Source organism: Gorilla gorilla, chromosome 16 (assembly GCF_029281585.2).
Source record: "Gorilla gorilla gorilla isolate KB3781 chromosome 16, NHGRI_mGorGor1-v2.1_pri, whole genome shotgun sequence".
Taxonomy (NCBI): domain Eukaryota; kingdom Metazoa; phylum Chordata; class Mammalia; order Primates; family Hominidae; genus Gorilla; species Gorilla gorilla.
The window spans coordinates 85,794,221-85,808,898 of NC_073240.2; the positions used below are offsets into that span (position 1 = coordinate 85,794,221).

Genomic DNA, 14,678 nt, shown 5'->3' on the forward strand with positions numbered 1-14,678 from the left:
CTGGCTTCAATGCAGTCCGGGGCATGACTGAGATAGGCATACGTGGTGAGGAACTGGAGGGTCACTGGGTAAAGAGCTGCAGTGTGGGCAGAGGTGTAGTGTGGGTCACATTGAGGATAGCCACTGGCCAAAGCAGGGAACAGAGACAGAATGAGGAAGAGCTCTGTGGGGAGGGTGGGGCACAGGGTGGAGAACCTTCAAAGTCCAAAAAGTATGACTTGTTGGGATTCAACGCTGTAGGCAGTAGGGAGCCATGGAAGGCTCTTAGGTGGAGAAATGACAGCTGGACATTAGTGAGCAAGCCCTGTCTCCCTGAGCAGCATGGGTGGTCCTCTGAGCACACCAGGCACGAGTGTGCAGGGAGCTGGTGCAAATGCCTCTGTGTGCGGGTGAGCATCTGTGTTGTGACTCTGCCCACGCATGTGCTTCAGTGTGCCGAGTGGCTGCACACCCCAGATCCATGCGGCACGTGCCGGCCAGTGAGGGTGCTGGGCACCGGGAGGTGGCGGAGAGGGTGACGTATGCATGTTGTATGTGGGCATGTGTGTTAGCGTGTGCATGCGGGCCGTGGGGCCTCACAGCATGTGTGTGCACACTCCTGCATGTGCGTGTGTGTGTCCCCCACCCCCAGGCCTGCCCCACCCATGCATGTGACCTGCCATGTGATTTGAAGCTGTCTTTCAGAATCACTATCAGTGGCCCCTGAGGAGCGTCAGCCATGGTAGGTACATGTCTCGCTGCCTGCTGCATGAATGGTCTGCCCTTCCCACTGCCCCAGCTCCACACAGGGGGCATACCTGGAGCCTCAGAGCCAGGCTCCCTGCCCCTCCCTTCTGGAGCTGCAGACTTGCTCTGTCCTCTTTCTGTCCTTGTGCTGTTGGCTGTCTCACTTTGCTCCCTGTGAGCCACGGGACTCAGGGCCACTACTCAAGGTCTCCACGGCTGAGCCTGGGGGCTCTTACAACAGGCTCCATGCCCAAGGTGGCAGATGTGGAACCATCAGAGAGGGCACAGAGCTCATGGTTTATGGTATGGGGGCTGGGAGCTTGGAGGGGGTTGTGTGTGGGGCTGGACTCAGGCGGCCAGAGGCCTGGGCACATCATCCTGGGCACGCCGTACCTGTCATGCAGCCTGAGTCATGCTGCCAGGGCAGGTATCCAGCTCCCAGCCTGGGAGTGCCGAGAGCCAAATCCACTGCAGATTAGGGGTGATAGTCAGGGTCCCACCTCCTCTATCTGTCAGCAATCTAGTGGTGATCTAGGATAAAAGCCTGAGAGTCCTATACACGCGGTCATCCCACAACACACTTCATAGGCCATGGAAGGACACACAGCCCCCTTCCCTCCCTCCCAGGTACCATGATAGCTGCTAGCGTGCGACTGAAGGCAGGGTCCCTGGCCCCTGCTGAAGCACTACTGCTGGCCAGCAGGCTCACGCACCTTGGCCTGTTGCTTCTAGGGGTCGCCTGTGCTATTCAGCCAAGGGGACCACAGTGCATGCTGGCCCAGCTGAGCTCCGCCTAGAGAGCTCACTTCCCTTTCCTGCCACGGAGTCTCCCTCTTCTGCTTTTCCCAGCAGGAAGGGCCCAGCCTCACCTATGTAACCTGCAGCCCCCCGCCAACCAGTTGAGGCTCCCCTGTTAGACTTAGAAGTCTATGGCCAATGGCATCCGGCTACCTGCCCTCCCTGCCTTCCCCAGGGTCCCTCAGAGGACCCTGGGGTTTCTGATGGCCCAGAGGGGCCTCTGGCATTCACTCCAGCCAGCCATCCCTTATAGCTCCACCATTTTGGTTCAATCAGTGTTCCTTCTCTATCAGGTCTGGTGGCTGTTGGATGGGGCTCTCCAAGCAAGAGGTGGCCCTGGGCCAGTGGGTTGGAAGACATGGGGACCACAGAAGAGGGAAGCCCGAGGGGGCTGGCGTTGGTCTGAACTGTGGGTGGATGGGTGGATTGCCTGGGTTCCGTGAGACAGGCCAGCATGTGTGGGGTAGGGAGGGCCGCCGCCGTCCCCAGGCACTACCTATGAAGCTCTGGCTTCTCCCTCCATCTTCCTCCCCTTTCCTTTCCAGCCCCTCTTTTCCAGGAACCTTGCCATGCCCACACCTACGCCCTCCCCTCCCCGGCCCTCCCACAGCTGCTGCAGCGCACCCATACTCTGCACTTGCCTCAGCAGCTCTGGCTTTTCTCTAACCCGTTTTCTCTCTGCTTTCTCTCCAACTGCCAGCTGATCGAATCAGGCAAGTCCATCCTGTCCTGAGAGCCCCAGGCCCCACTTCGACCTCTAAACAGATTCCTCCTCTTCTCAGAGACCTCCCTTTCCAAGCCTGCCTGGGTGGGTGTCCTGTGACTTGACAGTGGCTCCCCCAGCCCCAAAGCCAGCCCCCTTCATCTGTGACTTAGTCTGTTGTAGCGGTGAGCTGACACGTCCAGGTGTGACCGTTGCTGAAAACTTGTGCCCCCTCTGTGGTATGCCCCTGCCCTGTTCTATAAATAGCTATAAATTCTCACACACACACACACACATATATACATATATATATGTGGCCAACTGCCTCACCTCTAGAACTGGGAATCAGTCCCCGTGCTGTGCTTGTGGAGTCTTGTAGACCAGCAAGAGGAAGCTGTCTCCTGACATCGCCCCTCCAAAGTGCACCACCTCCAGTGAGCTTCCGGGACATGCGCGGCCTGTGGACAGCCAGCCCCCGCCATCCCTCCCGCCCTTCTGGCCAAGCATGGCGGTGCTCTGCAGGCAGCTGTGTGGCCTGACAGTCTCTTACCAGTCCTGCTGTCCCTCGGCTGAGAAACCCATTTCTGGATGACAGAGAATGTGTCCTCTGCTGGCTGTGTTCTCTATGGAGCTCAGGGGAGGGAAAAGGCCAAGCCATTTTTAGGGTGTTGCTGGGAGCAGTGAAAAGGTCACACCCTTTTCAAGGGACACTTTTCCTGGAAAGTCCCTGGAGCTTAGCTGGCTCTTACCCTGTGAAGCCAGCTCTGGCCACTAGGGGACAGGGCCCTGAACTCAGCCTGGAGGGAACCTGCGGGGCAGCCGGCACTCTGGAGGGACAGACAGGCCACCTGGTGCAGACAGGACAGGGAGGCAGGGGGACAGAACGGAAGACACCTGGGGTGGATGGAAGTCAGTGCCCTTGGGCGCTGGTATCTGTCTTCCCTGCCACAGCTAGATCAGGCTTCTCAACCAGTTGGCTGTCAGGGCCAGACTGTACTCCGTAGGCGCCATGGCAGTCCCCATGAAATCCACCAGGTGTCACCAGGCAGCATATAGGTAACAGGCCTGGAAGGTCCCCAACAGCCCATCTGGACATGCTGAGACACTCTGGGGCTCCTCATTCAGTGGGACAAACTGCAGGACCCAGTGAGGGAAACGGGAACATGCCAGGCCGAGCAGTATGGCTAAATCCATTTATTCCAAAATCAAAAGCAAAAAAAAAACAAAAAACAGGAGTCCCATCACCAGGGAGCCATGACCCCATCCCCGCCTCCTTCCTCGCTCCTATGCTAGCAATAAATAAGTTTCCCAGCAGCGAATAATTATAAGAACCTCTTCCTCATATGCCAGCTGCAACCTCCGCTAGGTACGATACAGAACGTTACACAGATACAGTATGCACAAGGGGGAAGGGGGGCCACCCCAGCAGCCTGTGCCCTGGCCTGGTCTACAGTTAACTCCACTGTCCCGCCTCAGCTGCCTCTCTGAGTAAGAAGATGGGAGCCCCGCTGAGGGAAAAGTTGCTTTGGTGAGAGTAAGGAGGCCGTCAGACCTCCTCCAAACAAACCAACTCCACCAACCTCTGGCTCTTAAATAACATCATCATCCAGAAATGTAAGGACTCAGCCTTGGTCAAGGTGGTAAAGGGTCTCTTTGTCTCCCTCCATTAGACAGGGGTCTTGTCTTGCTACCCTAATGGTAAAGGGGTGACTGGGAAGGGGTTGTAGGGACATGGTGGGGGTGAAGACTCCAGACCCACTTCTCCCGGCTTATGCTGACAGGGGCCTGCTTTTATTTATTTTTATTTTTATCCCATGATGTTTTTTTAAGTCCCGTAACTTCTTTTTCAGAATGTTTTAAAAATACTTTTCATAAAACTTTTTTTTACTTTTTTTCCACAATGTTTTTTGCCACAGCTTGTCCACAGTATTTTTTATCCCGTAACTTTTTCATCCCACAACTTTTTTTAATTCCTGTCACTTTTTTAGTTTGTGTTCTTTTAATAAACACACTTACATAGTTACAATTTTGTAAGAATAAAAACCGATTACCTCATGCCAAGCATGCCCAGAATTTGCAGAGTCTCAATACCCAATACTATAGTTTTCAAGACACACAAAATTTTTAGGCAAAACAGCACCTTGAAACAATTTAATAATGTATTACATTACAGTAGCATCACAGAAGCAGTCAATAATGCCACTTTAGACAAAAATCAGTATTTCCATCATGCATTCTGTGTATAAGAATTCATAAATCGGTAAAAGTCATTCTAAGAAAACTTGGCAAATACAGCTTTGGACTGGAATTGGCATTTCTTTGTCTACTTTTCCTTCCCCTAGATTCTTTGTTTTAAACTACAGTATTCATATTTTAAAATGTTTTAAATTATTTTAAGACATTAATATAGCAGTTACATTTTTGAATAGTTACTTGAAAGTGACTGTAAGATAAGGTTTTAGAGAATCTATTATGGATAGGGTTGACTTACATTTTCACATTTTCTAAAAATCAGCTTTGGTTTTAGAACTGATTGTTTTTCATTTTGGGAAAACCTACCAGGTTTAATCAATTACTTTAAAAATAATTATCATATTTTGCAGTCTTTAAATAGGTGTTTTGATTCTTTACTCCCTAAAGAAATTCAAATTTATTCAGTTGAAGTCACATTTTAAATTCTATCTTTCTGCTGAACTCTAACCTTCTAATGTTGCCTTCTAAGCAAATTGAAAGCTGCCTTATCCTGAATGAGGAAGAGAACAAATACTTGGCTGAATGAGGTACTGCAAGAGACTGCACGCACTTTGAAGAAAGACTTGAGTTATTGTCATAGGATTTCCATTCTCTTTAGCTTTTTCTTAAACATATGACAAAATACCTACACAGAGAGTGGTATTTGAGTTAATATAGTACATTTATTTTTCAGACTGACATTCAGCTTAAATATGCCAGTATGTGATTTAATCCACAGGTGCCTGATGAACACATTATTGTCAGATTGGTTACAGGTGCTAAACGCTATCTGAAGGTCATTCCTAGTCATTTATATGTGTCAGGGTAAAAGTGAAGCGATTTGAACTATAAAAATACCTTGGAAATAATTTATCAATGTATTAGATAAGCTCAGTTTCACAATGATAAAAGAAAAACTGTTAGACCAAATAACGTGGCTAATTAACAGTGGTACGATTTCTAGCCCGAGGGTTTAAAATGGAGTTAAAGTAAGTGTCTTTAAACTGAACTCAAAGAATGCAAAAGCGGCAAGTTCAGAAAAGGCAAGAACAGGACCTTTAGTCCATTTTAAGCCATAAATATTACACAAAATATGCCTCTAACTGAAACTGAGAGGTATAAAAACATATTTCACTCTACGTAAAGAACTTTGTGAGGAAATATAACTCTGTGATTGTATAGACACTTTCCTCATGACACTTTGACAGTCACAAACAGTAGATTGCGCTGCAGTTTGTAAACATTTTAAGTTGCATAAACTGCTCCTTGATTTTCAAATGTAGTATAATGCTGTCTACTAAAACTCCTTTTTGTTTCAACTAGGTACTCTCACATATATTAGTTTATAATAATGTTTGTTATTATTTTTAAAGTGTTCTCCATTCAAGGAAAAGAAGTAAATTCCAGTGTCAGATGGTTGAAGACTAGCTATTAGCCAGAGAGGTCTAGATGGTAAAATCCATCTTCTAGCCTCAAATAAGCTCCATGAACATAGAGGAATGCCAGGTGTCACACAGCTTTCCTTCACTCGAATTCATTCTTGACTAGAGCCTGTATATGCCTGTTCCAGGGACATTTAAACTCTTAAAGGATTTCTTCTGATCTTTACTAAATACATTAAGGAGAATGCCAACCAGTGCCCTTTTGTGTACTGGGACATGTAGTCATGTGATTAAAACAGGGAACACAAACTCTGACTTTAAAATGTATTGTAGATATAAATGCTCTCAGCTAGAAAAGGTTTTCCACATCCACAGTCATGATGGGAGCCTTTCATTCCTCAGAAATAATCCCTTTTCAGGTCGTCAAAAAAGAGGACAACTGCCACAGCTCATGAGGCAGTATCTTCATGATCCCAGAGCACATACAAATCCTAAGGGAACTACCATAGTACAGTGCTCATTCTTGGCACCGGAACAAATGAAACATATTCTATCCTGCACACACCTGCCAGAGCAGGCTACTTTCCTCTTCTGGGAGATTTAAAAACCTCCCCAAAATGTTATTACTCCCATCCCCAATACACAGAAAAAGGGGGAAAGGCTGTTTCTAGTGCTCCACCTTTAAACAACTGTAAATGTCAGTACTCACAGTGGCATATTACAAAGTAATAGACCGCGCACTTGAGGGCAAACCACATGTTGAGCTAATGAAGAGCTCACTGTGATTAGGATTCGATCAAACATAACAGCAGAACATAAGGAAATTTTATCTGAATTCCGTAATGAATATACATGCTGTACTAACATTAAAAAAGCATGGCAGCCTATCCCAAACCAGCAAAACAGTTGTGTGCATATAGTGGGTCTTTGTGTGTTTGAACTCCCACCACATAAGGGCAAACTTGATATGCATGCTAACGTCTTATAATTATCAAATTTTAAAAAATGCTAAAAGATGCCAGAGTGAACATGAGAGAAAGACCCACTTTCATTTAACCTTTTACAAATAAATTTAAACTATAAATTAGAAACAAATAAATTTAAACAATAAATTAGAAACACAAATAAATTTAAACTATAAATTAGAAACACAAATAAACATAAGTGGCTCTAACATTCAAATGAAGTAAATGAATTGTGTGGGAGATTAACCCCTTAACTTTTTTTTTTTTTTTAATTTCTTGACCAGCTCTTAGATGATGGTGATGTTTATCTCCCTGTTCTCGGCAGCCCGAAAAGAATGGCATGCAGCCTCTCCTGCTCCTCCTGCCGCCTCTCCTGTACCAACAGCTTCTCCACCCAAGCCTGGGTGCTCCTGGGGAGTCCTGCATTAGAGGAAGCAGCTGCTGGATCTGGTGTGCAGTGGGGTTGTCATGGGGAGAACCCTCCCTGTCCTCTCCTGGTGCCGCCTCCACGCTATCAGTGAGGCTCACCTCACTAAGATCTTCAGAGAGACGGAGAGGGGTGGGAATCTGAGCACAGTGCCAGCCTCCCCTGCTCCTGCCTGCCCACCCCGCCTGAGGGCTCTACTCACCACCCTGCTTGTCCCCACACCCAAGCTCCTGTGGGATCGGGGCTCCTAGAGCAATACACAGGTACTGGTCCTGCTGCTGCTGCAGACTCGGAGCCTCTTGGCTCTTCAGCTCCACCTGCCGGAAGACCCTGGGCATGAGGGCATGTGGTGGCTGGCTTCCAGATTCCTGGCCCATTAATAGGGTAGCGAGGGCACTTTGGGGCTCTGTGGCCTGCCCAAGCCGTGGCCCCTTGCTCCAGCCCTAAGAGACTGCCTCCCTTGCCTAGAACCCCATGCCTCCTTCCCCAGCCTCAAATCTCACGTCCTTTTTCCCAGCATTTAAACTGTAGACCACAGACTGGTGGAAAAGCAGGGGGAGCCAACCACCATCTGCTAAGTGTGCTACATGCCTAATGTTTCCACGTATTATCTCATTTAATCCTCAGCACCTCTGCAAGGAAAAGGCTAACTTCCTTTTGAAGTTAAAGAAACAGAGACTTAGAGATGCAAAGTAGTTGAATTATGACCAGTGGAACCAAGGCCGGAATCCAGTTTGAATCTAAGGAGTCTTGTTTTTCTGTTTTGTTTTGTTTTGAGACAGTGTCACTCTGTGTCCCAGGCTGGAGTGCAGTGGTGCAATCTCAGCTCACTGCAACCTTCACCTCCCGGGCTCAAGTGATTCTCGTGTCTCAGCCTCCCGAGTAGCTGGGATTACAGGCATGCACCACCAGGCCCGGCTAATTATTTTTTTTAAAAAAAATTTTAGTAGAGATGAGGTTTCGCCATGTTGGCCACGCTGGTCTCAAACTCCTGACCTCAAGTGATTGTCCTGCCTCAGCCTCCCAAAGTGCTGGGATTACAGGTGTGAGCCACCACACCCAACATAAGGAGCCTCTTATACCACTGTCTCTTCCTCTGTGATTGGGGGGCTCCATGCCTCTAGCTGGGATGATGATGTCCAGACCTGGGAGGACCCCAGGGCTACCCACCTCTAAAAGTCAGAGGGCCGGAAGCAGAAACAGTCATAGGACTGCCCTGGAGGGTGCTGGGGTCACCTGCCCTCAGGCTGCAGCTGCCTGTGGCCTGGCACCTCCCCTCCCGAGAGGCTGGTGCCTGCCTCCCACATCTTCTTGGATGGGTCGGAGATTACAGTCTCTTTCAGCTCACCCGGCTTCTTCAGCTCCTTTACTTGCTGCTCCAAATGCAGTGCGCTCTTGTTCTCGTTGTTCTGGACAGAGAGAAACAATCAGTGGCCACCCACTAAAACTGGAGACCCCAGAACTTAGTGTCTGCCTCCCATGGCACCGGGAAGGGTGGAGGCAGGTTAGAAAAATCATCCCCTCTCTCCCACAGCCATCAGAGCAGGGCTCTGGCTCACAGGTGCCTTTAGAAGTACCATTTCATGTGAAGGCTACAATGCCCCATTTTACAGGTGGGGAAACAAAGGCCTTGAGGGCTAGGGAAGAGGGCAGCCTCCCCAGGTGGGGAAACGCACCAGCTCCTCGAAGCTGCTGTGTGACTCCGCCCACTGCTCATAGAGGGCTTCCCACCCCAGCTCCAGCATCCTCTCCAGCTCCCGCAGCCTCTCCAGCTCCCGCAGAGTCTCCTGCTGCCACAGCCTCTCATCCTGCTCCCGAAGCCTCTCCTGTTCCAGCAGCTCCTCCACCTCGTCCAGCAGCCTCTCCCTCTCCAGCAGCCTCTCCTACTCCTCCTGCCGCCTCTCCTGCTCCTCCTGCTGCCTCTCCTGTTCTAACAGCTTCGCCACCTCTTCCAGCAGCCTCTCCTGCCCTGGCAGCTTCTCCTGTTCACACAGCCTTTCCTCCTGTTCACGTAGCCTCTCCTCCTGTTCACATAGCCTCTCCTCCTGTTCACGTAGCCTCTCCTCCTGTTCACGTAGCCTCTCCTCCTGTCTCCTGTTCAGGAGACTCAACATCTGATTGTTTTCCACCTCAGCCTGGAGCTGTCTTCCCACACTCTCCAGCTCCTTCCTTAGGTGGTTGGTCTCATCTTGTAGCTGCTCCACCTTAGAGGGCCCTGCTGGGGGCTCTGGGGCCAGGGGTTCAGCTGAGAAAGGAAGCAGACAATAAGGACCTCTGGATTCTCAAAAAAAAAAAAATCCTCCCTTTGGTGGACAGCTCCTCCTCTCAGGCTTCCCAAACTTGGCCTCACTGCTAATGACTCCTCACACCCGGATGGCAGCCAATCTTCCAAGTCACTTTCAGATAGAGAGCACTGTGGGTGGCTGACAATGGGCACTCCTCCCTCTTTACTGATGGGGACACTGAGGCTCATGGAGATGACAACACTTGCCGTCTCCTGGCACAGACCTCTTTCTCTCTGCCTCAAAGCCCTTCCATCCACCCACCTCCCTGGGGCATTCTAAGTCACCCCCACAGCCCTCTGATGCCAGTCCTTCTCCCAGGTCATGCCAGCCCCATCTTACCCGTCTGGTTTTGGTACCCCCGAAGCTTCTGTACCCGATGTATCTCATGCTTCTTCTCCTCCTTTGATGTGCGAACCTGCCCAAAGCACAGGGGGGAGAGGGCCCTGGAGAGAGGGGCTGCTGAACCTCTAGAGGCAGAGTTTGAGAAAGTCCCACCTCCCTTCTGCCAGCTTGTGATTTAGAAAGGTTCATTCATTCAACAAACATTTACTGAGCATGTATAGGCCAGGAACAGATCTTCATAGCAGAGATATAAGACAGCAAAGGACAGACAGGAGCCCTTGGCCCTGAGGTTTCCATTCTAGAGGCCTTTAAATCTCTGACTTTCAGAGCTAACCGAGACCTTTGATACTCTCTAACCTCCTCCAGAAACACGAGCCTAAGGAGGAGAGATGGCTTGTCCAGACTCAAAAAGCAAATTAGGGACTGAGGCAGGGCAGAAATACAGGCCCCTGACAACCAGTCAGGCTAGTGCTTCCCTGAGAGGCGACAAACCCAGGGCATGTGTGGCAAGGACTAGAGCAGGGGTGTCTGGAGAAGAGAGTCAGCAAAGAGGGCAGTGCAGAAGAGCCATGCTGCATGTTCTGTGCTCTGGGGTCCCTCCAGGTGAGGCCTGGGTGCCCCAGCTCCCCATTGGTCCTTGGCATCAGGGGCCCCTAGCCCCTTTCTTCAGGGCCCGAAGAGGAAACTGGAGTCCAGGATTGACCGGCTGGAATCAGGGGACCCCACTGGACTCTTACCAGTGAATTGATGTTTTCAGTGAGTTGACTGATTATTGCGGAGCTTGAATCCAGGGCCACTGCTAGTTCTTGGTACTGGCTCTGAGGTGCATGCAGAGAGGAGGAGTTGGAGGAAGATTGTGGGGAGGGGTAGAGAGAATAATCATTAGGGCTGGTGGGGGTGTGTGGGCTGCCTCAGCTGGCAGAGGGGCAACAAGCCCCTGCTGTGGGAGGAGGTTGGAGGGCTGGCCTGCAGGGTCACTGCACCTCAGCCCAGGGCCTCTTACCTCTGGATCCTCCAGGGTAGCAGAGGATGCACGGCCCTCCCCGTAGATACCTGTTGCTGACTGCAAGAGATGAGAGTGCACATGGAGATGTTCTGTCCCCCCTCACTGTCTAAGCCCTCTGACTTCCTTTCTTCCCCCATCAACTGGCAAAAGCTTCTTTTCTGCCTATCTTGGACCCTTTGTCCCGTAACTCCTTTGTGCCAACTTCTCTCGTGGTTCTTATCTCCCCACCATCCCACCCTGGGGCCCTTTCAGTGACTCCTAAAGGGACAGCCTGATGGCAAGTGGCTCTTCTCATTGGCCTGGCTTCCCCTTGAGACTGGGGATGAGGAAAATCAAACAGCAATGACCATTTTCTGGGTGTCCTGGGTGTTTGCAGCAGGCCATGTACTAAGGATTCACATAAAAGCAACAATAACAAATCTGATTTAAATTTCACAAACGGAAGTCAAAAAATACCACCTCTATTATACAGATGTGAAAAGAGAGGCCAAAAGACCTCAAGCAACTTACACTAAATCATATGCTAATCAATCCCTAATCAATCCTTAGCAGATAGAGAGGCAGGATTCAAACCCAGAATTCTTAACCAGTACCCAACAGTCCATCCACAATCTTAACAATTACCCTCTACTGCCCCTTGGGCCCCCTGTCCCCAGGACCCTGGCCCGCCAAGACTCACATCCCCAGGTGAGTGGTAACCACCAGAAGTGGCTGTGTCAGGGCTACTGCCATTGATTTTCTTTTTCCTGTTAGCTCCTTCTGGAATGCCAGGGCTCTTCCTCTGCCAATATTCTTTTAACTGTGGGAGAGAAGAGCAGTAACACTCATGAGAATGATCAGCCCCTACAGCCACATCCTCCTTTACAGTTTTGACAAAATACCCTTATATATCATCTGGTTTAATGCCACCAACAATTGGACAAGGTGTTGTCACTGATTGAGAGGGACTGATATCATGGATAGAAAAAAAAAAAAAGAAAAAGTCAAAACTGGAACTTAAACTCAGTCCTCTGCCTCCAAGCTCTGGGATTTTGCCATGAATCAGCAGCTGCCAGGGACCAAAACCAGGGGCAGAGGTAGAAAAGTAAACATTAAGCAGGCAGGAACTGTAGGCCGTGTGGCTTAGAGTCATACATCCTCACAGGTCTGCTAGTGTGAAGAAGCACACCAGTACCTCTCACACTTTCATATCAATGTGTCCTCATGGCAGAAGGCAGCTTTTCTGTTAAATCTGGGAATTTATCAGAAAGAGGACAACCCAAGCCTCATTTCAGAGAGAAGTCTGGTATACGCTTGGAAACCTCTGTGTCTGTCATCCCTAAGTACATTAATGTTTTTTCTCAAGAGAATCAAGGGAAAATGATGCTTCAGAAAGATGTCCCACATTTATCCTGTGGCACTCAAAGTACCCCAGGTTGAGATGATATGAGGAAGATTCAAGCTGTCAAGTTCAGTTTCCCAAGATCTATTCCACAGAAGATGAGCAAATCTCACTTCAGAGGCCACTGACTGAAGGTCAGTCTGGTCCCAGAACCGTGGAGAACTCAGAAAATATGTTAAAGTCTCTCTGGAAAGTAGAAGCCTGGGAGAAAACCAAACCAAACCCATTCTCCCATTGCCACCCAGAGATACTGTCAATGTTTTGAGCTCACAGGGGAAGTGTAGGCTTTTCACATTGTGAATTAGACATTGTTCAGGGAGTAAAGCAGCCTGAAACTTCTTGCTCAGAGGTCCCATAGTCTCCACTCCCCTTCCGGCTGGAAATTTGTGCTGCAACAAGAGGAACCAGAAATGGGGGGAGAAAACTTAGGGGACTGGGTTGTAAGATCAAAGGCCGGTCTTGCAGCAGTAATGACAGTTCCTCGTGGGACTGTGACATCACTACATTCCACTCCTCCCAGGGGAGGGGACCACATCGGCTTGATGCCCAAGTCGCCGCTCCACGATGGGGGAGGGAAACACAGGGTTTTGACCCAGGTCCTCGGAGACGCCAGTCCAAGAAGCCCAGGGAGGTCGAGCTTGGGGCAGCAAGAAGGGAGGGTGGAGTCTGCAGTAGGGAGCCCCAGGAGTCACCAAAGTCACCCAGGGATGACTGGCCAGGGTGGGGCCGGGGGCTGGGGGACCCAGGTCCTGGGAGACACAAGCCCGAAGAGCCCAGGGAGGTTGGGCTTGGGGTGGCAGGAGGTGAGGGCCGAGTATGGAGCAGGGAGCCCCAGGAGTCACCCACCCAAAGTCACCCTGGGGTGAATGGCAAGGGCATGGACTGGGCTCCTTGCTGAAGGGGTGGGGCTGACTGACAAGACTTTGGTGTGGGGAGCCCAGAGGCGCTGGGGTTGGGGGGCCTAGTCTGGTATGCCTCAGGAGTGGTATGGACTCTGCCACCGGTCTTGTCATCGGAGGGGATCTGTGGCTGGGTTGGGGGCCATGACCTGGTGCGTTTTACCTTTTTCTTGGCTGCGGCCAATTTCCCCTGTTGTGTTTTTTCTGACATCGTGGGGTGGGGAGGGAGGCGGGGTTGGGGCCACATCAGCAAAATCCCAGTGAGCACTGCTGAATGCCTCCAGTCACCTACAAGGCAGCTGTGTGACTGAGCCACAGGTGGCATAACCAGGGCACCAATGGAACGCAGAATAGGGGCGTGGCCTTAATGCTCCAAGCCCATTGGTCAGTGAGAAAGATGAAAGGGAAAGGAGGCGTGGCCAGGCAGCAGCACGTCCAGAGGGACCTGTGGCATCATAAGGAAAGCTGCCCATGCAACTGCTGTCCCCGCCCACTAAGAGAGAGGGGAGGGGCCGCCCACTCTGTGAGAGGGGAGGGGCTGGCTTTTGCTCTAAAAGCTTTAAAACTGTAAAAAAATAAACTTTAAAAAATATATGTGTGTATACTTTATATATGTGTGTCTGTGTGTATCTATGTGTTCCTCCAGAGCTGTCTTCATTATCCAGCTTCTATGCAAAGTCTATGATTTTGGCCTATATTTTTCATCTTCAAGTGGAGCACGAGATTTACCAGTATTACCTTAACTGAGATATAGATCCTATAAAAATGGAAAATCCATAGCATGCTTGATGATTAATGAAGCCGACTATAGTATCCGACTTTCCAATAACAGAAAATAATCACAATGATTTCTCTTTTTTGGAAAAATGTTGTCTACATTATTGTTAAGATTTCTTTTAAAAACAAGAAACATGTCTAATACCTTTAAAAACACAAAGCTTTTGGGCCGGGTGCAGTGGCTCACCCCTGTAATGCCATCACTTTGGGAGGCCAAGGTGGGCGGATCGCCTGAGGTCAGGAGTTCGAGACCAGCCTGGCCAACATGAAGAAACCCTGTCTCTACTAAAAATACAAAAACTAGCCAGGTGTGGTGGTGGGTGCCTGTAATTCCAGCTATTTGGGAGGCTGAGGCAGGAGAATCACTTGAACCCAGGAGATGGAAGTTGCAGTGAGCCAAGCTCATGCCACTGCACTCCAGCCTGGGTGACACAGCAAGACTCCATCTCAAAATAAATAAAATAAAATAAAATAAGATACAAAATAAGTAGGAACACAAAACTTCCAATTTAATAAGCACTTAAAGCTCTTTACTGGTTTAAAACAAATACAAGGCCCATTTTTCTAGAATCACCAGGCCTCTCTAAGCCTTGCAAATGAAACTGAATTTCTCACTTGATACCTGGCTGTGACTTGCAATCATGAAAACCAAGAATTGTGTTATGTCACTGTGTACTGCTTGTTACCTGAAATCCACACTAGGCTGGGATCAAGGGTTGAATCTTTCATGATTTTCTCCATAACCTGTGTGCTTC

At 49.5% G+C, this 14,678-nt stretch overlaps 1 pseudogene; it reads right to left on the reverse strand.

The window, feature by feature from the left end:
- Nucleotides 1-4,363: 4,363 nt before the first annotated feature.
- On the reverse strand, nt 4,364-13,470 carry LOC134757279 (golgin subfamily A member 6-like protein 9; annotated as a pseudogene).
- Nucleotides 13,471-14,678: the final 1,208 nt, after the last annotated feature.